Source organism: Gopherus flavomarginatus, chromosome 9, assembly GCF_025201925.1.
Source record: "Gopherus flavomarginatus isolate rGopFla2 chromosome 9, rGopFla2.mat.asm, whole genome shotgun sequence".
NCBI lineage: Eukaryota > Metazoa > Chordata > Testudines > Testudinidae > Gopherus > Gopherus flavomarginatus.
Window position 1 is genome coordinate 34,097,366 of NC_066625.1, and position 23,001 is coordinate 34,120,366.

The 23,001-nt window shown below is 41.4% G+C and overlaps 1 protein-coding gene across 6 annotated transcripts in view; it reads right to left on the minus strand.

Annotated features, from left to right (window-relative positions):
- ADCY9 (adenylate cyclase 9) overlaps positions 1 to 23,001 on the minus strand; it is a 191,149-nt gene that overhangs the window by 130,906 nt on the left and 37,242 nt on the right. The gene's annotated exons all lie outside the window — the stretch shown is intronic.

Below are 23,001 nucleotides of genomic sequence, written 5' to 3' on the forward strand. Positions count from 1 at the left end.
TGAACTCTACAGTGTTATGTGAGGTATGTGAGAGGGATGCTACCTACAGTTTCCAATGTCCTTCAAAAGTTGATAATAAACAATGATGCCCCTGTGTATTACATGTCTCTATCTCTATTTTTTCTAGACAACTCGAGTAATGCGGCTGTGTCACCGGCCTCACGTAGATTGCAGAATTTGAGGCGCAATCCTAGGAAATCAAAAGAGGAGCTGATCAAGACCGTTCTGAACCACTACAACAGGGAAAGTAGGAAGACTGAGGAGTGGAGAAAAAGTGTACAGGAATGGAGGCTGACTGAAAGCAGGAGACAGGAATTGTCTGCCAAAAGAATAGCCAGGCAGATGATGAGACTCCTGTCTCGCCAAACCAAGTCTTTTGAGTCTCTTGTAGCCATGCAGGCAAATATATACCGTGATAACCCACAGGCTTCCAAAAGCAATGTTCCTTGTCCCCCTGTGTATCCTCAAAATAGCTTTATGCAGCACCCAGTTCCTTATTATCATCAGCTGCCCCCAACACCTATAACATCACCTAGTAACCAAGATATGTTTAATTCTTACCCAGTGCACTCCACCCCCATCATTCTGCAGCAAAGTAATGGTGAGTTGCATCAGACGGTTACAATTGAGTAAAATAGGAAATAGTAAAACCTCTGAATGTACTGTGAACCACCCATACCCCCTTACCTGTTTTTTACTGTATGACAAATAAAAGGTTTTGGTTTGTATTTCTTTCCATATGTTTTATTGGTGATAGAAATGGCTAATTATACACAGCAAGGTAAAGCAAAGCACAACACATGCACCAAACATTACTGCTGGCTCTCAGCATCAAATTGCTCCCTTATAGCATCCCTAATCCTTGAAGCCCTTTCCTGGGCCTCCCTATTAGCCCTGCTCTCTGGCTGAGCAAACTCATTCTCCAAACGTATAACCTCGGAGGTCCATTCCTCACTGAACCTTTCACCCTTCCCTTCACAAATATTATGGAGGGTGCAGCACGCGGATATAACTGCGGTAATGCTGCTTTCCATCAAATCTAGCTTCCCGAACAGACTGCGCCAGCGAGCTTTCAAACGGCCAAAAGCACGCTCCACAGTCATTCTACAGCGGCTCAACCTGTAGTTGAAACGTTCCTTGCTCCTGTCAAGCTTCCCAGTATATGGTTTCATGAGCCATGGCATTAATGGGTAAGCGGGGTCTCCCAGAATCACGATGGGCATTTCCACGTCCCCTACTGTTATATTGTGATCTGGGAAAAAGGTCCCGGCCCTAAGCCTCCTGAACAGGGCACTGTTCCTAAATATGCGTGCATCGTGCACCTTTCCAGGCCATCCAGAGTAAATGTCAGTGAAATGCCCACGGTGATCCACAAGCGCTTGCAGAACCACAGAGAAGTACCCCTTGTGATTAATATACTCCGATGCCAGGTGGGGTGGAGAGATAATAGGAATATGCGTCCCATCTACTGCCCCTCCACAGTTAGGGAAGCCCATTTCTGCAAAGCCATCTAAAATGTCCTGCACGTTACCAAGAGTCACGGTTCTTCTTGTCAGTGTTCGATTAATGGCCCTGCAAACTTGCATCAGCACCATTCCAACGGTGGACTTTCCCACTCCGAACTGGTTCGCCACAGATCGGAAACAGTCTGGAGTTGCCAGCTTCCAGATTGCAATAGCCACCCGCTTCTCCACAGAAAGGGCATCTCTAAATCTCGTGTTCATGCGCCGCAGGTTGGGGGCGAGATCATCACAAAGTCCCATGAAAGTGGCTTTCCTCATACGAAAGTTCTGCAGCCACTGCTCGTCATCCCATGATTGCAGGACGATGTGATCCCACCACTCAGTGCTGGTTTCCCGAGCCCAAATGCGCCGGTCCACGGAGCAGAGCACGTCTGTTATTGCCACTAGCATTGTACTGTCTGCATATTGATGCGATTCAGTACCATCGTCCGACTCCTCAATGTCAGTCACACGCACATTTAGCAGCCTAAGGATTAGATCCACAGTAAGGCGAGATGTGCTGGCAATAGTCATTAGTAAGGTATTCAGTACCTGAGGATCCATTCTTGAAAGATAATGCAGAAAAACCGCTTTAGAGTCACAATGCTGCCACAGTGCTCCGCATGTGTACCAAAGCAACGCTGGCCGGTGGAACAGGAACAGGAAGCAGAAGGACAATCACACTTCCTTCCCCTTCCCACAAGCCCCAGCGCCGCTGTGGGACGAGGTGCCCTGTGGGATAGCCGCCCACAATGCATCACTCCCAACAGCGCTGCAGTGTGGCCACATCTAACAGCACTTACAGCGCTGCTAGCAGTAAGTGTGGACACTCTGCAGCGCTGGCCCTATACAGCTGTCCTAATACAGCTATAACAACCAGCGCTGCAAAGTTTTAGATGTAGACATGGCCTTTGTCTAATTCCCGCTCTTTTATCTGTATAAATAAGACTGTTTGGGCCTTGCATGGCCACTCACATATTCTGAATGTTATTGGCGGAGCGCTGCGCTAATAAACAGAGTGGTCTGACAAATTGTGAGTCCTGATTCTAACTTTGACAGCAGACAAACATCCAGTTGAGTAACTCTTAACAAAAGAGTATACAGAAAGTCCAAGTCCTAGCTTACAAATTTCCTACACCAAGGCATCATGCCCAGGATACAGCGCTATTAAAATGATCTTTAATTGAAGGAGGAAGGGCTTTTCCAGCAAGTTTACAGGACACGCATATAACTGAAACAATCTCCTAGCCAAGCCTGCCAGCTAGCCCTTACATGCTGTGCAAAAGCAAGTTTATCTGATTTCCTGAAGAAACTACCCGTAGCCCTAGTTAACTAATATTTTAGACATAAAATCTAAAGAATGCAATTTTCTCTCATTCTTTGAGAACAGGTTGAAGGTCCAAAGGATATAATCTGCTACTCCATCTCTGCATTTAATCTGTTACTCCAGCGCTGAGGTTGCATTGTAATTGCTGTCTCATACTGCTCCCACTACGTACATCTTTTGCCTGATATTAAAGTTTGATAGGGCTCTAGCAAATTCACCGTCCATTTTTGTAAATTTTACATCCATAGCATTTTTAAAATCTTGAATTTCATAGTTTCAAATATTTAAATCTTAAATTTCATGGTCTTGTAACAAACACGAATATGTATTTGAAAACAGCAAAATATAAATATGTAAAGCCCTTCAGACTCAGCGTTTCTCAAATTGAGGGTCCAGACTCAAAAGGGGGTCACAAGGCTATTGGAGAGGGGGGATCACGTATTGGCACCCTTACTTTTGCACTGCCTTCAGAGCTGGGCGGCCAGTGAGCAGCAGCTCCTGGCTAGATGTGCAGTTCTGAAGGCAGCAAGCCCACTAGCAGCAGAGTAGAAGTAAGGGTGGCAATACCGTGACCCCCTACAATAACCTTGCGACCCCTTTTTGGGTCAGGACTCCCAGACTGAGAAATGTTGTATACTTGTATCCTATAGTATTGTGTACTTTTATAGTATAGGGTAAAAGTATATAAAAGACCAGATCTGACAGCATGTGACGAGTTTTTCATAGTCGTGAATTTGGTATGACCCTAAATATTGAACAGTCCTCAAGTTGGCCATGCTTACTTTCCTGCATAATCTCACCCTTTTCTTCAAATTCGTGGAGATACACACTAAAAATTTAACACAGGGGATGTGGAGCTGGTTCCATAACTCAAGGAGTAGCTGCATTTATTCCACACTGTTAGGAAACGTGTCCATAGTACAGTGCATTTTTACTTCCCTCACTCTCTGTCCCCCTCTAGTGTCTAGACCACATACCAAGGTTTGAGTTAACTACTGCATTTTAACTCATACACCTGATCCTTTAGCTTAAGCAGTGAAGGTTCATGTCTTTAGATCTAGAGGTCCTGTGTTCAGTTCTTACAGAAGACTATGGTCCGGGGTATTACTACACAGGTCCTTCACCTTTGTCTCTGCTTCTCACTGCTGAACTGGGTCCTTCCTTAGCAGTTTCTTTTCAGCCAGCAGCACAGACTTCCTTATGTGCAATTTAGCAAAAGAGGTATTTAACGATGAAGCTAATTTAGACAGCATATCTACTGGCTTACTGGTAAATTTTTCATTGTTCCTTATGCTATATACTTAATATACAGTTGTGAAAATGTGTATCATTATGTCTACCACTTTTACAAGATTCTGGGAGCCAGGTGGTGCTGCTCTGGCCACTGGTGCTGCTCTGGCTGGGCGATAAGGCCAGGCTTGCTTTGGCTGGGCAGCATGGCTGAGGCTGCTCTAGGTGGTGCAGGGCTGCTAGGGTCAGCAGGCCATCCAGGTGGCAGGGGCTGCTGGGGCCGGCCAGCTGGCCAGTCCAGGAATTAACAGTTAAGGCAGGTTAACAGATAAGACTAATGCTTACTGGTTAACATTTTACATCCCTAGCATTGACTGGTCAGGAGTGGTTGTTCTCACAGTAAATCAGTGTAAGAGATACCACAGGTTGGAGAACTGGGGTGACATAGCTGTTCAAAAGACCAGACTGTACCCTGCGTAATGTCACAGTAGTCCTCTGTGTGAGAATGGCTTACTGTGTACTTATTTTATACAAATGACTTTAATGCAGTATGTGTGACATACACAGTACTACCAGTTCTTCAACATGTGTATCAAAGGAGATATAAAAAAATCCTTTTATTTTATTATACTAGTCAAGAAGTTATGGTACCATGTAATTAAAGACTGTATCATAACACATAAGCACTAAGGGACAGAGTTAAGGGTTGCTAATTTAACATCAATGTTGTCATTTCCTGATTTATCAGTTTAACAATGAAATTTTAAGTTTCTTAACATATCTGGTATTTAATGGTATTTTTTACTTTTAAAGAAAAAATGAAATATGAAACTATTTAACTGAACAGCATCAGAATTCTTTGTCCCGTGCAACTGAGGAGAGCCAGAGGAAGCATTTCTCTTCCTGCTCACCTATCACAAACAAACAGGAGAAAAGTGGACAAAGTGCACTTTCCAGGAGCTCAAAACAAATTTTCACCCCCCAAATTACTCTTCCGTATGTTATTGCCATGCAATAGTTCCATTTTTTACCTCCAGATATTTCAGCACAAGAATATTATAATAAGGAAGACACATTTCCCCCACTCTCTTCTCTCATACTGCAGAATGGCTGACATGCTTTTGCTTATATATATATATATATAAAAAAAAAATCCTACATTTCTGCAAAGATCCATCCTGGAAAATTTCCACCCAAGGAGTGAACACTTTGTTATATTATAAGTGAAGGGGAGATAGAAGTAAAGGAACTGTTTATGCAACCTTAACTACAGTGGTCACCACTACTCTGAATGTAATATTAGATTGGGATTGCTTCTCACGAAAAAGAGTAGAGCAGTTCTACTGAAATGTTTGGAGGATCTATTCTACAGAAATGTTGCCTCACTCTCTGCTCAAAAGGTGCAATTATTTTTCAAGGGAGATATGATATGATTAACTCAAGAGGCATGTGTTTCAGGACAGTACATATGCTAATCCACTTTGACAGGATGTTTGTATAGGCCTTATGCCCCTTCTTCAGTCCCTCACAGTAAATCAACAAACTCTCAAATCTGAAGTCTTATGATCTATTCTGGAAGAATTTCATTGTCCTTCTGCCATTTAGGATAAGTAGACAGATCTCAGGCTCACTATAAGGAGAATAGCAAAAATGAAGTAACTAAAATGCCCTGATTCTGCTGAAACACAGCATGACTAAGTGTCCTGCAATACACAGGACAAATTTTTCCTTATGTAAAATTAATAATGGATTTGTAAGAAAAAAATGCCATCTCAGAAGCCTGGAAAGCAGCCGTTATTACTATTAGAAACAATTAATGATTAAAAACACTAAAAGGCTTCCTTGATAATCTCAAAAGGAGGACTACACAGATCCTGCAAAACCAGAGAGTTAGTCTCTCTGTGGGAAACATCCTTCTAACCGTTTTAAATTTGCCACCTTTCAGGTTCATTCTGTCCCCTTCGGTTCCTGTGTTATGAGAGAGGAAAAAAAAATAAAGCTCCTGATCTATCTTCTCTGTGGTGTCCATTATTATGCATACTTTTATCATGTCCCCTCTTATTCATCTCTTTTCAAAGACAAACTGTCCCAAACTTTGCAGTCACTTTATCAGAGAGTTTTCCAGTTTCTTAATCATTTCCATTGCCCTTCTCTGAACCCTCTTTCAATTCTGAAATACTCATTTTGAGACAGGATAATCAGAACTTAAAAGAGGGTATAATAATGTACATGAACAAAGGGGCTGCATTAGGTTGCATTGGAAACATTAATTCTGGCATTAACAGCCCAATGATTAAAGGAAACTTACGTTAGGAAGGTTTCTCTGATTTTGACAAGAAATTCCATTCTGGACATGAAAAACCTTCCTGATGAAAGTTTTGTCAAAATAAATAAAAGTGTGCTCTGCCTGATCCGGAGTGCTGACCTGACTCTGGGTTTCCCACAAACCAGGTGAGTACCATAACCACTGAACTACAGAGACAGTTTCTCTCTCTGGCCCAGTGAATATTTAATTATTTCTACAAAGTAGAACAGCTCCAACAAAGAGGCAGGCCAAGCAAGGACTTAATACTGGGTCTCCCACATCCCAGATGAGTGCCCTAGCCACTGGTCTAATTCTAGTTTCTCTCTCTCTCTTGCTTGCTTGCTTTTTTTTTTTTTTTTTTTAAACAAGGAATTTCATCCTGGACCTCAGAAAGGTTTTGATGTTGATGAATCAGACCCAGCCAAGAAAAAGAACATTCTCTCTTATCTCCCCCCCCGCCGCCATTTTTCATTCTTTTTTTCTTCATCCTCCTCCTATATTGTAAGTAATGGGAAGTAAATGAAAATAAAGTGAGGTACCTTAATTGGGGAAGGGGGTTGGGGTACAGGAGGAGGTGTGGGGGTCAGGCTCTAGGAGGAAGTTTGGGTGCGAGCTCTGGGCTGGGGCAGGGGATTGGGGTGTGGGAGGGGACCAGGGGGCAGCACTTACCTTGGGCGGTGTGGCTTCCAAAGCAACCGGCAAACAGACCCCTCTGGTAGCGACTCCTAGGTGAGGGGGTGGGGGGGAAGGGTCTCTGCGCAGTGCTGCCTGCAGGCGCCGCCTCTGCAGCTCCTGGCCAATGGCAGCTGCGGAGTCGGCACTTGGGGCAGGGGCTGCATCCTTCCCCAGGGGCTGCAGGGACATGCCGGTCACTTCCGGGAGTGGTGCAGCACAGAGGGAGGGAGGCCACCAGCCCTGCTGATCAACTCCTCTCCCTCCCTCCCAGTGCCTCCGCATGCCATGGAACAGCTGTCCCCCAAGGTGTGCAGGAAGCACTGGGAGGGAGGGGGAGAAGCGGGGACAGGGCATGCTCGGGGGAGAAATCATGTCTGGGGCCATTGGCCCCGCTGATCAACTCCACCCCCTCCCTCCCTGAAATGCGCCCCCTCCCTCCCAGCACCTCCTGCACGCTGGGGAACAACTGTTCAGTGGCATGCAGGAGGCACTGGGAGGTAAGGGGAGGAGCAGGGATGAGGTGCATTCGGGGGATGGAGTGGAAAGAGGTGGGGAAGAGGAGGTGGGGTGGAGTGGGGCGGGAAGAGGTGGGGTGGGGCCTTGGGGAAGGGGTGGAGTGGGGGCAGGGCCTGGGACAGAGCAGGTGAGCTTGGGGGTCTGAGAAAAATTTGAAATCAAAATGCGGGTCCTCAGGTTGCTGAAGTTTGAGAATCGCTGGTCTAGATACTTAGTCCTGCCATGAGTGCAGGGGACTGGACTAGATGACCTCTTTAGGTGCCTTCCAGTCCTACGATTCTATGAACATAGAGAGCAATAAAAAAATGAGTGAAATAAATTCTTTACAAATTATTCTAATCTTAGTAACCTTCTTGACTTCCTTCTCCAAAAAAGTTACTGCATACTGTTGCAGATAATGTATGAAGCTAATAGCAAGAATTACCGGTGGCAATATAAACAGTAAGCATGCATGATGGATGAAAGAATGTCTCATAAAACATCATAATTTGATGTTCTGGAGGCATGCTTAGACACTTTGCAAACTGAATGAACTCAATTTTAGGCACACAAACTGATTTAAAGAGTAGCTACAGAATGGGGATGCACCAATTTAACTAAATCAATTTAGTAATCTATTTCCTTAAATTGTGCAATTTCTGTGTGTTGACAGGGCCACAGTAAAGCTGAGTTCTTTCAATCATGTGTATCACTGGTAATGAAAATCCTGCATGCCAAATTAGTCTTTCAAGTTCCACCATTGCCTTCTAATTATGCCCTGAGTGACACCTATGCAACTTCACTGCTTTCAGTGGCCTTGCACAGGAGTAATTGACTGGGAGTTTAATAAACAATTCTGGAACAGACTCCAAAGACCACTCATTATTAGCTATGTTAGGTTTTCATATATAACAAGAGTAAAAAGCTGTAAAATTATTTTAAATGGTATCTGCAACTCTGAATACGTAAAAGACGACAATCTGTTGAGTAAGAGGGTGCCATTTTTACACAGCTACTTTTCACAGTAGAATTATATTTTATGTAACCCACCAAACAACAATAATGAACACATACAATAAAAGCCAAAATTTTCAAATTGGTCATAAGTGAAAATATATTCTCAAAACATCTGGGTGTCTTCACTTATTAAATGCAAGAAATCTCTGCCCCTTCTGTAGCAATTTCTAGACATGCATTAACAACGACCAAAACTACACTTGCACATTCAAACCTTATCTCAGTAGTGGATAACTGTTTGTATATTAAATGTTTGTGTTAACCTGTCACTTTTTTACTACAAGAACCCATAGTGAGATAAAGATATTGTTTGAAAAGGTATGAAAGTACTTGGGCAAAGCTGCTCGTGTACATTTCTACTTATCGTCCAAGTTTCATATTATATCTAATGTTCACTGCAATACATAAATCAGCTTTTCTCAGTAAACATTTATTGCCACCAGAGCTTCTTGGGCATGCTTACTGACCTTTGCATTCTGCAAAGGGCCTTAAAAATAGTTCTTTGGAACGGTGTCAGATTCTAGACAATACGAAAGTTTTTGACATTTAACTGCTGTTTGTTAAACTCACATTAATTTGAATAAGACTTCATTAACTGAAAGAATAGCCTTAACAAGGTTTATAAGCTTTCACACTAAATGAAAACAAAAAAACCCACAAAGATGATTAAAGCAAAAGCAATCATTTTCAAGACAGAGGCCATTCCCATATTCGCATATGGCTCGTTTACTTTTAACATATCAGTTTCCAAAGCAGAGAATAAGGTCAGTGTTTTCTCACCCATCAACAGCACATATCAGCATGTTTAAACACTTACTGTATTGATCAAGTACTCCAATTTATTTGAACAGTTCTTATTAAATCAGTTATTAAGGAGAATCTACTCACCCCTGATCACATTCCCAAATAAATGTCCTTGGAATACTATCCTGCAGTAATGGGCTTAATCTGCAGCTAGGGATATCTAGGTTAGATATTAAGCTTTGGAACAGACTTCCAAGAGAGACTGTAGAATCCCCATCCTTGGAATTTTGTTAGAACAGGTTGGACAAACACCTATCAGGAATGATCTAGGTTTACTTGGTCCTGCCTTAGCCCAAGGGGTGGGAATTGATGACTTGAGGTTCCTCCCAGCCCTACATTTCTGTTCCATATTTCCATTTAGGGTTGATCATGACCAGCTTCACATTTTTAAAGTTGTTAAAAACTGTCTATTCTAGGTGCTAGCATGTTTTTAAACATAATGTATTAGCTAACACATTTAGGAAAACAAACAATGCCTTCTTCCTAGACTAGCTATACACTAGAAACTTTCTGTTGGTACAGTGGAAGCCTCGGGAATGGAGGTTATTTGTAACTCTGAAATGTTCATAACACTGAACAAGATGTTATGGGATGCTCCTCAGGGTGGACTGCTCAGAGTAGGGGCTCACAGCTCTGCCTGCGAACTGCAGCATCTTCACCTCCTACCTGTATGTGGCTGCCCTGCGAGTGGGGGTGTACATAGGCAGCTGGTTCTAGGCCCCTGGCTGCAAGGGTGATGAGTGAGCACTGTGCTGGGGTGTGCAGTGCAGTCTGTATCCCTTTAAAACTGAGCTGCTCCTCCAGAGCACAGATTCCAGGTAAAAGCTTGGGCTCCAGCAGCAAACACTCAAGGCCAGGTTCCAGCAGGAGTTCAGAAAGTTTCTTTCCTGGAGTGGGATGAGGGAGAGAACTATGCCCCTGGCTTACAGGAAAACTGTAGACCTTGCTCTGCCTGGTTGGGGGCTCACAGCTGTTCCTGTGAAACTCAGCATCTTCACCTCCTACCTGTAAGTGACTGTCCCCCATGTAGCGAGTAGAGGGAAGGGGTGGGAACAGGAAGCCCAGATGTGCTTACCTTTAAGACGCAATACAGGCACAGTACAGTATCTGCTGGTTTGGTGTTTGTTTTTGTTTTGGGGTTTTTTTTTTTTTGTCTCCATTGCTGCCTGATTGCTTACTGCTGGTTCCACATAGTGTCCGGTTGACCGGTCAGTCCGTAACTCTGGTGTTTGTATCTTTGAGGTTCTACTGTATAGTAATCTCAGTTAGGCATATGGGATTTTTAATGACATTTCTAAACTGCATACAAGTGCTTTTCCCAGGTTAGTTTATTTTGCTAATTGAATCGGTATAAATTATATAGGCAAAAATAAAAGCTGTGTCTACACTAGGAGAGTTTGCTGGTATAGCCATACTGGCAAAAACGTTTCTAGCATAGACATAGTTCCAGCCTAGACAAGGTCTTAGTGAGAAAACTGTCTTTTTTTCCCTGCAAATCTGCTTACCACTTATTCATACTACTCCCAGCTCTGATTCTTTCTTCTCCTCCTCTAATATTGCTGTCTCTCATCTCCATTACAGTAGAACCTCAGAGTTACGAACACACCAGTCAACCACACACCTTATTTGGAAGCAGAAGTATGCAATCAGGAAGTCGCACACACACACACACAAAAAGCAAATACAGTTCAGTACTCTGCTAAATGTAAACTACTGAAAAAATAAAGGGAAAGTTTAAAAAAATATTAGACAAGGTAAGAAAACTTTCTGTGCTTGTTTTATTCAAATTAAGATGGTTAAAAGCAGCATTTTTCTTCTGTATAGTAAAGTTTCAAAGCTGTATTAAGTCAGTGTTCAGTTGTAAACATTTGAAAGAACCACCATGATGTTTTGTTCAGAGTTACGAACAACTTCTATTCCCAACACATTTGTAACTCTGAGGTTCTACTATACTATAATCACTGCTAAAGGGATCTGTTCAGTACTAAGCCCTGAGGGAAAGGGAAAGCTTATTCCTTGTAAAAGTGAAAAGGGTGGAGAGAAAGATGCACTCCACTTGTCTCCATGAAGAACTAAGGAAGATCACAAGACTAGCTGTCGAGCAGGGCCATGATCTCAAGCCCTTCCTCAAGAACTTCAGGCAGACAGCTGGCAAACTAAATCAAGGTTGAATCAAACTCTCAGATGACCCCTATCCAGAGAATCAAAGTTTTAAAACTGGGTGATCCTAGGATTGTGCATTGAATGTAAAGCCCTGTATCAAAATCCAGTTTAATAACTTGTCAGTCACTACAGTCATGCACCTGACAAGCTAATTTTCATTTTCACTTAAACAAAACATACCCATTAAATGTATTCATAATACACACCTAATTAATTCTTTCATGTACCAAAACAACACTCTGCATACTAAAAATATTCTTAAATTTCATTCAAATTGTCACTTGTCACTCAAAGTGGCTTGACTGACATTGTCATTGAACTTACCTACCATGAAGGTTACATCAAATATCATTCACTGAATACATGATTTTTATCAAGTTACTTTGGCTTGCTACTGTATATGAAGATGCGTTAATCCCCAGAGCAATCCCCACAACAAGAGCAACATGGCTCTAGTGCTGATACTCAAATCCATTTTTTAAGTCCAAAGAAGATACCAAGATAGCTGTCAGCCAAAAAAGTAGAAATCCCTCAAGTGGCATTCAATGGAGATAGGTACAAGAAATACTTTTGCTGCTCCAAGGTTCAGTTATTCCACTAGTCATACCATGTTATTCTCTGCATTCTATATAAACCTGGCAGTTCAGTCAGTTTGTTTCATACCAAACACAAGTCCAACTCAAGAAGACAGCTAGCTCTTCAGTCTGTTCATGTTTCATATTTGATTTGTTCCTCCTTTGCAAACACATTTTCAGACTTGCTGATAATAACTAGCTGGTTAAATTTCAAACTTCCCTCAGGCAGAAAGCTATTACTAATGAGCACAGGAATGTATTTGGCATGCAAAAGGAATTTATGCGAAAAATCAGTGGGCCAAATTCTCAGCTGCTATGGACACACAGTTCTACTGAATGCCAATTTACACCAGCAGAGACTTCCATTCTGTCAATACACAGATTATGTCAATCACATGATTAACTTTCACGTATCAGAGGGGTAGCTGTGTTAGTCTGGATCTGTAAAAAGCAACATAGAGTCCTGTGGCACATTACAGACTAACAGAAGTATTGGAGCATACGCTTTTGTGGGTGAATACCCACTTCATCAGATGCATATGCTCCAATACTTCTGTTAGTCTATAAGGTGCCACAGGAGATTCTGTCCCTTTTTACATGATTAACTTTGTAGGTGTAAGAATACTTTGTGTGTTTTCAACTGTGAAGAGGAAACTCTGCTTTCAGTGTGTCCCAACTGCTGTTTACAAGATCTTTGATATCGCTTTACCTACATAAACAGCATCACGTTTTAAATATACAACAATCCTGAATAATCTGTTGATAAATTACTGTAATGACCAGAAACTTCCTACTTTTCAAAGACAATACATATACCTATTTCAGACTGGTTTATAAAAGGGTAATGCAAAATTACCACGATTTTTATTAAACTAACTCAAATCCAGGAACATTTTATCAATGAAACACAAAGTATTTCCATGTAATAATTAAACAAAACCAAAAACCAACAAATAATCTTTACTCCTCGCCTAGTTTTTTTTTTAACTTTTTCTTCTGCAAGGTTAGTTGAAAGTAAATAATTACACACAACTGTTCAGAGTTTAACACTGCAGGAATTCAATCTATATATATATATTTTTAATAGCATAGTAAAAAATGAAGAACCCTGGTATAGGAGTAGAGACATGCACACAGACCCCATGGCACACAACCCCCCCGGGGACCAAAGGGGCATAGCACTTCAGTGGGAGGGGGAAAAACGATGGACCTTGTTCTGAGGGAAAAGAGGGCACTGGGGATAATAGAGAACACAGAGCACCTGGCATGTGTCAGAAGGGGAAATGTGGGCACAAAGAGCCACTGGCATGAGTAGGGCCCTACCAAAGGCATGAAATCTGGTATCCCCCATGAAACCCTGTCGTCTGTGTACTTTCACCCTATACTATATGGTAAAAATATACAGTGTTTTTCAAACTGGGGGTCCTGACCCAAAAGGTATAGCTATACTGGCAAAAACCTTTCTAGTGTAGACCAAGGCCATTGTAAGTGGGGGGTCGCAGTATTGCCACCCTTACTTCTGTACTGCCTTCAGAGCGGGGTGCCTAGCCAGCAGCCACCGCTCTCCAGTTGCCCAGCTCTGAAGGCAATACTGCCACCAGCAGCAGTGCAGAAGTAAGGGTGGCATGGTATGGTGTATTTCCAACTTTACTTCTGTGCTGCTGCTGGTGATGGCGCTCCCTTCAGAGCTGGGTATCCAGACAGCTACTCTCCAGCCACCCAGCTCTGAAGGTACTGCAGAAGCAAGGATGGCAATACTGTGACACCTTCCCTCTTCCCTCCCACCCCCGCCTCCATAGCCTTGCAACCACCAGTTTGAAAAATGCTGATGTAAGGACTTTACATGTTTATATTTTGCTGCTTTAAAACACATATTCATGCTTTGTCACACCACCATGAAATTTAAGATTTCAATATCTGAAACTGTGAAATTCAAGATTTAAAAAATGCTATGACTGTGAAATTTATAAAAATGGATTGTCCATTTGGTAGGGCCCTAGACATGAGGGATGGGGTTTGCGGCAAGTCCCTGAAACAGAGGTGGATTGGAGCAAATCACAGACGGAGCTTGTGGGGGGATGGAGGATGCAAGCCCCTGGTGTGTACAATGAGCTCAACCTACAGAAGCAACAAAGCATGAGACCCCGTAGCCTATGGGAAGCCAGCGTAGAGAAAGGAGGGTAGGTTTGATGTGCATTACTCCTGGGGAAATTCTGCACAACTGCATGCGCACATATTTAATGAGCCACTCAGATTTCTAATTTTTTGTGCAGAAAAAAGCTGCTGCCAAAATGTTGCTGCAGTTCTGCCTTTTGTTCCCCCTGAGGGTGCTGTAGTGATAGAACAAAGTTGCAGCTTCCCACTAGCGAAGAGAGAGCGCTGCCTTTGCAGCACTTGTCAGGCCAGGTCAGGAGATAGGTGCTATGCAATGCTGGGGTGGGGGCCAGACAGGGCTCATAAGGGCTAGTGGCAGAGGACAGACTGGGGCACGGGCTGAATGGGAGTGGAGACACAGGGCCATGGGGGGAGGGAGATGCAAACCCCTCACCTAAAGAGCTCTGTGTGTTCACAGTCTAATCTGCTCAACTTTAATAACAAAAGTTACTACTTTTTCCTCCTGTTAGCACTGCAAAGAACACAGGGTTGTGCAAGAAAGACAGATGGACATTATTACTGCTCATACATTAGCCACAGAGTTGATAATCAAGTCCCAATTTCTAACCATCAGAGGAGTGAAGTTCTGGAACAGTCTTCCAAGGGGAGCAGTGGGGGCAAAAGACAATTCTGGCTTCAAGACTAAGCTTGATAAGTTTATGGAGGGGACGGTATGATGGCATAGCCTAATTTTGGAAATTTATTGATCTTTGACTATTAGCGGTAAATATGCCCAATGGCCTGTGATGGGATGTTAGCTGGGATGGGGTCCGAGTTACTACAGAATTCTTTCCTGGGTGTCTGGCTGGTGGGTCTTGCCCACATGCTCAGGCTTTAGCTGATCGCCATATTTGGGGTCGGGAAGGAATTTTCTTCCAGGGCAGATTGGCAGAGGCCCTGGGGTTTTTTTGCCTTCCTCTGCAGCGTGGGGCAAAGGTCACTTGATGGAGGATTCTCTGCACCCTGAAGTCTTTAAAACACAATTTGAGAACTCAAATAGCTCAGACATAGGTTAGGGGTTTGATACAGGAGTGGGAGGCTGAGATTCTGTGGCTTGTGTTGTGCAGGAGGTCAGACTAGACGATCATAATGGTCCCTTCTGACCTTAAAGTCTATGATTCTGTGATTAGCCACAGAGTTGATAATCAAGTCCCAATTGCAGTGCCAAATTCTACCTTTAATAACACCCATTAAAGATGATGGGGTTGCACAGTCGTTATTGAGGACTGAGTGTGAAGGCAATTCAAAATAAAAATTCTTTTTTTTAGCAGAACAAGCTTTACAAGGGAGCTGTCAAAGTCCAAAAGAGACAAAAAACACTGGTCTCTGATAGAGATAGGTACAATATACCAAATGTCTACCCAGGATACAGCACGGTGTGTTTACGAGATTATTCCCTGTTACCACTTGTCATCACTATCCATTCCTGATTTGGTAACAGGTTGTGACATAGCATGTTATCTCTTCCAACTCATCCTTTTCTGCATAATCACTTCTGCCTGGATTTGTGCTGTACTTTCCATCTCAAACGGAAAAGGAAACCTTTTGAAAACTAACCTAGCTACTCTTTGAATGTTACTGCTGACATAAATTGTAACACTACTAAATAATAGAAATATAAATTCTGCATTAAAATGGCATTTAAATAATCTACTACCCAGCGATGTATATCACTGGCAACACTCCAAGAAACTGATCCCCTGAGAGGCCAAGATGGTTGGGATAGTTTAATAAAGTTAGAGTGTTGTGATAATAACTAATGTTTTGAGAAAGTGTTCTGAGCTTCTTTTGTAAGTACAGAATGCTGGGTTTGATTTTATTAACTCTAAGGCCATTTGGCAAGACCCTTATTTCCAAATACAGACAACTTGCAACTACTACACATATTTATATCCACAAAATATTTTTATTCTAATTTTATTTCAATAGTCCAGACAGACACTCATTCATAACATTTGGTTTCCTTTCTTGCTTCCTGATTCTACTCACTTTCTATAGAGTTCACTTTTTTATTCTTCATAGCAGAACTGGCTTGGCTTATTCATATTAAAAAAAACCACCCATTAAATCAAAAAGGAATCCTGCAAAAAGTGGAAAGAGGGACGAACTGCTGAGGAGCGGTACAAGAAAACAGTGCAAGCATATAGGGGCAAAATCAGAAAGGCTAAGGGACAAAATGAGTTACACCTAACAAGGGACATAAAAGGCAGTAAGAAGAGGTTCTTTAAATACATTAGGAGCAAGAGAAAAATGAAGGAAAGTGTAAATCCTCTACTTGGCAGGGAAGGAGAGCTAATAATTGATTATATAAAGGCTGAGGTGTGTGATACTGAGGCCCATTAGTGACAATGTGCAAAGGATAACATGAGGGGACAAGTTCAGGCAGAAAAAAAAGAACATGTTGGAATTAGGTGTAATCACTGGGTCTAACAGTCCCTGGGCTTCCCCAGTTTTATGAATCCCAAAAAGGATGAAAATATAAGGTTCTGCGTTTGGTTATAGAAAATATAATACTGTCACACTAACTGATCCTTACCCTATGACAAAAACTGAAGACACAGAGGGCATTCAGTGATATTTTATCAGCCAACACAGACCTTTGTAAAAAGAATAAACTGGACTGAGACTTGTCAAGGGTCTTTGATAAAGTAAAAGAGGTTCTGGCAGGAAAGCCAATACTGGCAAGTCCTAATTTTAATAAAGTGTTTAAGCTATGTACAAATGTGTCCAGTTCCAGACTGGGGACAGTTTTAATGCAAGCTGGGGAAACTAACAAGAAACACCCCACTGCACAGAACCACAAGGACCAACTCTAGGCTGCTGCGCTGGAGCACAGTACTACAGGAATGTGAGATGGAGATTGTGCTCATCAAGGGATAAGTAAATGTAGTAACACATGCTTTGTCTAGGAAAGAGAGCCCAGAAATGACAACTGCAGAATAACCAGTGGCTAGCCCTACTGCATCAGTGTCGGAGGAGGTGTGACAAAGATTGGTTATAATGGGCAAAGGGTTCACAATTCTATATAAGCAACTCCTGTTTCAGACCTGACGAACTCACTACACCTTATGCACCACTTTCACGGCATTGATCCAGGGACGGTAGCATGTGAGGTCTCTATTGAAAGCTTGTAACTTACTGATACTCATAATCATTGCAAGATGTGTACATGGGTAATACTTAACTGTAACTATATTGAAAACTATGCTTTATAGTCTTGGAATAAAAGCTAATCACTATTGAATCTTGGCGATGGCCCATTCAAGTGGGAGGAAGTTGTCATACTCCCTGGTCAGCAGTGATGTAATGTAAGGTTCCATTGTTTATCCTTGCCCCATCCCAGAACAGTAAATAGAAAACCATCAAAGACAAGTGCAAACTGTTATCATCCAAGAGAGACATCTTGCTGTCATTGTGGATAGTTCTCTGAAAACATCTGTTCAAAATGCAGCAGCAGTCAAAAATGCTAATAGAATGTTAGGAACCATTAGGAAAGGGATATAGATAATAAAACAGAAAATATCATAATACCACTATATGAACACATGGTATGCCCAAACTTTGAATACTAAGTGCAATTCTGGCTGCCTCGTCTCAAAAAAAGATATACTAAAATTGGAGAAAGTACAGAGAAGGACAACAGAATTGATCAAAGGTATGGAGCAGTTTAAACGCAAGGAGAGATTAAAAAGACAGAGACCGTACATCTTAAAAAAGAGACAACTAAGGGGGACATGATAGGACACTGAATAACACTGAATACCTGTTTCAGAGCACACTTTACAGAAGTATGATCTGATGCAGTAAATTACACTCGGGAGATTTTGCATATGGAAGTTCATGTAGGTTGTCATATGCACAACTTATTGGACTACTTGTTGTGAAATAAAGATCTATTCAGCATTGAGCTGGAAGGGAGGGAACAGCTTTTGCATAGATAGTGATAGAGTGAAAGCTATCTAAATACAGTTTAATTGTAGCATGTATCCACCCATATCCATCTTGATATGGGTTTTTTGGATAGAATAAAGAGGTCATTATGTAAATTCTAGAGGAAAAACAAATACATTATTAGTAATATACATTTCTATGTTCAGAACTTTCTACTAAAAGGGATACTCCAGTAATCTGGAAACTGGGTTGTTCCTCCTCCTCTCCTTAATCAGGTAGCACTACCGAAATAGAAGATTTTGGTACCTTTTTCTCCTCATCTAGCCTATTACTCACAGAAAATAAAGTGTAGAATTTTCAAACACTCTCAGCAATGGTTTAACTCTTGCTCTCATTAAATTCAATTGAAAAAAAATCCCACTCTAAGAATTTGATGGAAGTCATAATCTTCTCAAAGAAGGGTCTAGCCATCTCTTGCCCTTCAGATGAAAACTTTGAAAAGAGTAAAAAATTCAGGCGGACACTGTTCAATAACCTTTAACAAATGCCTTTAATAACAGTAATATTCTGAAAATATCTGACCAGTGTGAAAAGCGCTGTAAATTAGCCTGCCCACTCAAGGACACCCCCCCAGCCACAAGATTTCAGTCCCTTTTCTTCAGGGCTTTCATTTGATTTTTTCAAAAACAACACTCTTAATCCAAGTTCAATATACCAATCTCATTCTCCACCCACTCACACACGCTCCTTCCCCCACCTCACATTGATAGGCTCTTGCAGAAGATGCATCTACTCCCCGCAGCTCTTATGCTCCTTCCTAGCCTGCTGCCTGCAGGGTTACACTCCACAGGCCATATGCCTGGGAGTTGCATACAAACTGGGCTCTCTCTCATGACTGAGGGATTCCTACAGGAGCCTACCTACTCTCTCTGAAGCTCTTCCCAGCAACTGAACATTTACTGGCTTTTATGAAGATCAGTTGATCTTCAAGCTATCACCTTTGCTGGGAGACAAATGATTAGTCAGAGATGGGGCAAAAGCCCAACTCTCGGTAAAGGGCCAGCTACCCTGTGACAGGCACGTAAATCATAGAGGGAGGGCACCTGGACAGGTATGGAAGATCTTAAAGAAAAAAGATACAAGATAAGGAAAATTTTCTCTTCTACGATCTATACTAGTCCAGATTATTGGGATCTACCAAATTAATCAATTACTTTAGAATGAGTGAGATTGACATTTGACTACCTCCTACACCACCTTTCTGATAAGGCTAAGACTGCAAGACTATTCTATAATAATATATGACAAAGGTGCAAGTAAAAGACCAGGAGGCAGCGTTGCAAAATCTCTACTAAAAAAAGCTTTTCCTCTTTCTGACAATGAAGATTCTACTGAACAGGTAAAGCTAGCTTTAAAAGACTGTGATGCTTCCTTTCCCACTGCAACTTAAGCCCCTCTGAACAGTTCCCAATCCATTTAGAAATGGTGGAGTCAGAGGCCATTTGACCTTTAACTCCTGACAATGAATGAACAGACTGAGACGTCTCTCTTCAGTGTAAAATGAACTGTACTGCATAACCATATGCTACCATGTAATAATTAGTCAAATACTGTTTGGGCGCAAGTGATTAAGATGTTCATCCATCTTTCCCTGATGCAGGAACTCCTGACTTGGACCTTGTATCTTCAGGCTGACTGTTTAAAATCAGAAAGAACTTCCTGTTGTTTTGTACCTCTTCTTTGGAAACAAAAAGTTAATTCAGTTGAAGCATGCCATCTTCTTGCATTTTCTTTGCTGCTTTTTTCCTGGAAAGCAGGCCCTAGTCTTCTTGGATCTGTTTTTGTTTGGACTGCAATTCTGCTGTTCCCCTCTGGACCCATCCTGGTTTAGGCCTCTGTCCTTTGAGCAGCTAAGATTTGTTGGATCTTCTCCAAGTCTTCCCTGAAAAGAAGTCTGCCTTTGAAAGGCCCGGTCAAAGCAAGACCAGTGTGGAAAAACTGGTTGCCAAATGTTTTAACTACAGGGCTCTCTTGCCTGCCTCCAAAGTGAGCATGGCTCCAGAAGTCACTTGGATTTTATGTCACATACGAACAAGAGCCCCTATGTTAGAGACCCTTGGCCAGCTCAGAGTTATCATCTTTGGAGATCTGCTAGTGCCTGTAGCCACTTCACCATCCCTTGGGAGGTGCATGCTGCCTAAAGTGAAAGTTATATTGATAGGCTTGAAGCCTTGAAGGATCTTTTCAGAGATACTTCACTTTCTTTGGTCAGGAGGCTCTTTGACAGCTGTTCTTCCTTCCACAGGAATTGTTGTCTGCTCTGTGACCCGTGATATGGCATTGTCAAATTGAGTTCAAAGTGCAGTCTTCAGGAGTCTGCAAACAGCCTGAAAAAAAAATACCTGAGAAGTGTAAACTGGCCCTTTCAACACAACACAGCATTAATGCTGAAGTCAAAAGATGACCATTTCACTGCCCAGAGACATCCAGCTAATATGGTTATACACCAATCTTGTAGGAAGTACAGTATATTGGGATGAAGGGTAGCTGGGAATCAACGGTTCAACAGGTTGGATAAAAATCAACGTTTTTTTTAATTTAAATTGGATTTTTTTGATAAAAGGCTTTTTAAGGAAAAAACCTATCTAAAGATAGTTTTAATTAAGATACATCTTTGAGCTATGATGTCTCATCATGGAATAGGGATAATAAATGCTAATTCTATAGTATGAGACAATATAGTCATGTAATGTTTAAGAAAAGTTTTGTAAATGAGTTCCAAGAGTTCATGGATTAGAGACCCAATCTTGTGAGGTTCCAGGGGCTTCTGTATAGATTATTTAGGTTAATCTTTCTATCTACCCAATGAGACTCAGTGCTCAGTCTAGAAGATACCATCAGAGATGCTTAGTTTTGCAGTTCTCAAACTGTGGATTTGTAACTCCAGAGATAACATGCTTGTTAATAGCAAAAATGTTTTAAATAAATAAATATATAGAGGTGAGAAATAACAGACCTCAACCCTACTGTCCCTCTGCAAATTTGTGTACAGAGTCAATCCCATACCTCTCTCTAAAAGTGGAAAGTTTCAAAAAGTTCAATCAATAAAAGATTGTTAGGGGCAAGGACAAGATCTGGACAAGGAGAAGATGTCTGGAGATAAATGTAGGGTGACCAGATGTCCCGATTTTAGGGTCATTTTCTTATATGGGCTCCTATTACCCCCCACCCTGTTCCGATTTTTTTCACTTGCTGTCTGGTCACCCTAGATAAATGTGAGAAGGGAGGGACAGGCAGTAGCAACAAAAATAAAACTGTTTGAGCAGCATATTCCAGAAGTCTTGAGGTCTTTCTGAGTGTAGCCTTCATTGATTTGAGATCTACCATACCATTCTCTCACTAGAAGGGAAAACCTATAATGGCAGCAGTGATTTTTAAATCACTTTTAAAATGTATAGTGTGTACCTTCTAAAAATGAAACCTACCTCTATCTCTGAGTTGTGAAGAATATGTATTAAGGTTATAACAACCAACACAAAAGCACTTTTATGTAGAAATCTATGATTAAATCAAGTCTTCTTTACTAGTGATTTAAATCAAATTGATTTAAATCAAATCCACCCTGCAGTTGAACCCCCAAAAACATTACAAATCACCTACACTCTTGCCCATGAGGAAGAGAGGAAAAGCATCCACTTGGCCAAGTGACAAAAGCTTCAACCACCTTGTGGATACTAAAATCTCAAATAATCTCCATAGCACTCTTAGTACCAAATTCCCTAACTGTCCTCTCGTCATTTAACAAAACATCTAGCTCCCGCATTCCCATCTTTTCCAACGTAGTTAAGCACTGTGAATAAATAAAATTGCGCAGCACATTGAAAACTGAAAGTCTGGGATAAGCTCAAAATAAAACAGCCCAAGAGATGCACTACAGATTGTATTATTTATTTTCAGGTTTAATTAACAACTGCCAGTTTTGCATTTACTTGACAAAGCTTCAGATTTTCCAGTTCAAAAGAACATTTAACTATTCCATCAATTTCTGTCCAGCAGATTTAAAGGCTGAAGGGTGACGTATCACAGTGAAACCACGTCCTTGCAAAATCATGCTGAGTCCTTCAGATACATGCAGTGCAATTGTAATTTTTTCAGAAAGTCAGAAATTGCTTAAGTATAGGATTCTAAATTAATGTTGAAAAATACCAGGGTGGGAGAGCTGAAAACATTAAAAATATGTTTAAAAACCTTCATGGAGAAAAAAAACCCTTAAATTTAAATGTAGTGACACAAATACTGCTGCTTAAGAAATTATAGTTTTAAAAGAAATAAGTCAGTGGATGTGAATGTTTTGTAATTTGAAGCCAAAATCTCCTGGCCTTTCTAGCAGAACAGTTTAAGTTTGAAGCTATATCTATTTATAGAACTTGGGCTCGTAACTACAATAGTTTATTGTGCCGTGCAGCTGTTTTGTATATCTAAAAGGGCAGGAAAGAACAGACTATGCTTTGATCTTTCCCTTTTTTTTGAGATGTAAAACAACAACAAAAATTGTCACCAGGAAGAGAGAATATTTTTGGATGTCAAAATATTTTTGGATGACATAGGTATCAATTCCAAGAGCTATGGCTTATATCAGGTGTAGAGGACTAGGGTGGAGCCAATAGGGTCAACTGCATAGCAACACTGTAAATACCAACTAAATTGTGGAATGGACATAAACTATTATACCTATCACAAAAACATGTGTCAATAAAACCAGTTCCAATGAATCTTTGGTACACAAAGCAACCACTGCAAGTGAAACACATACAGCACTGCTACACTAGATGCCTCATTCAAACTAAATTCCACATTATTGTA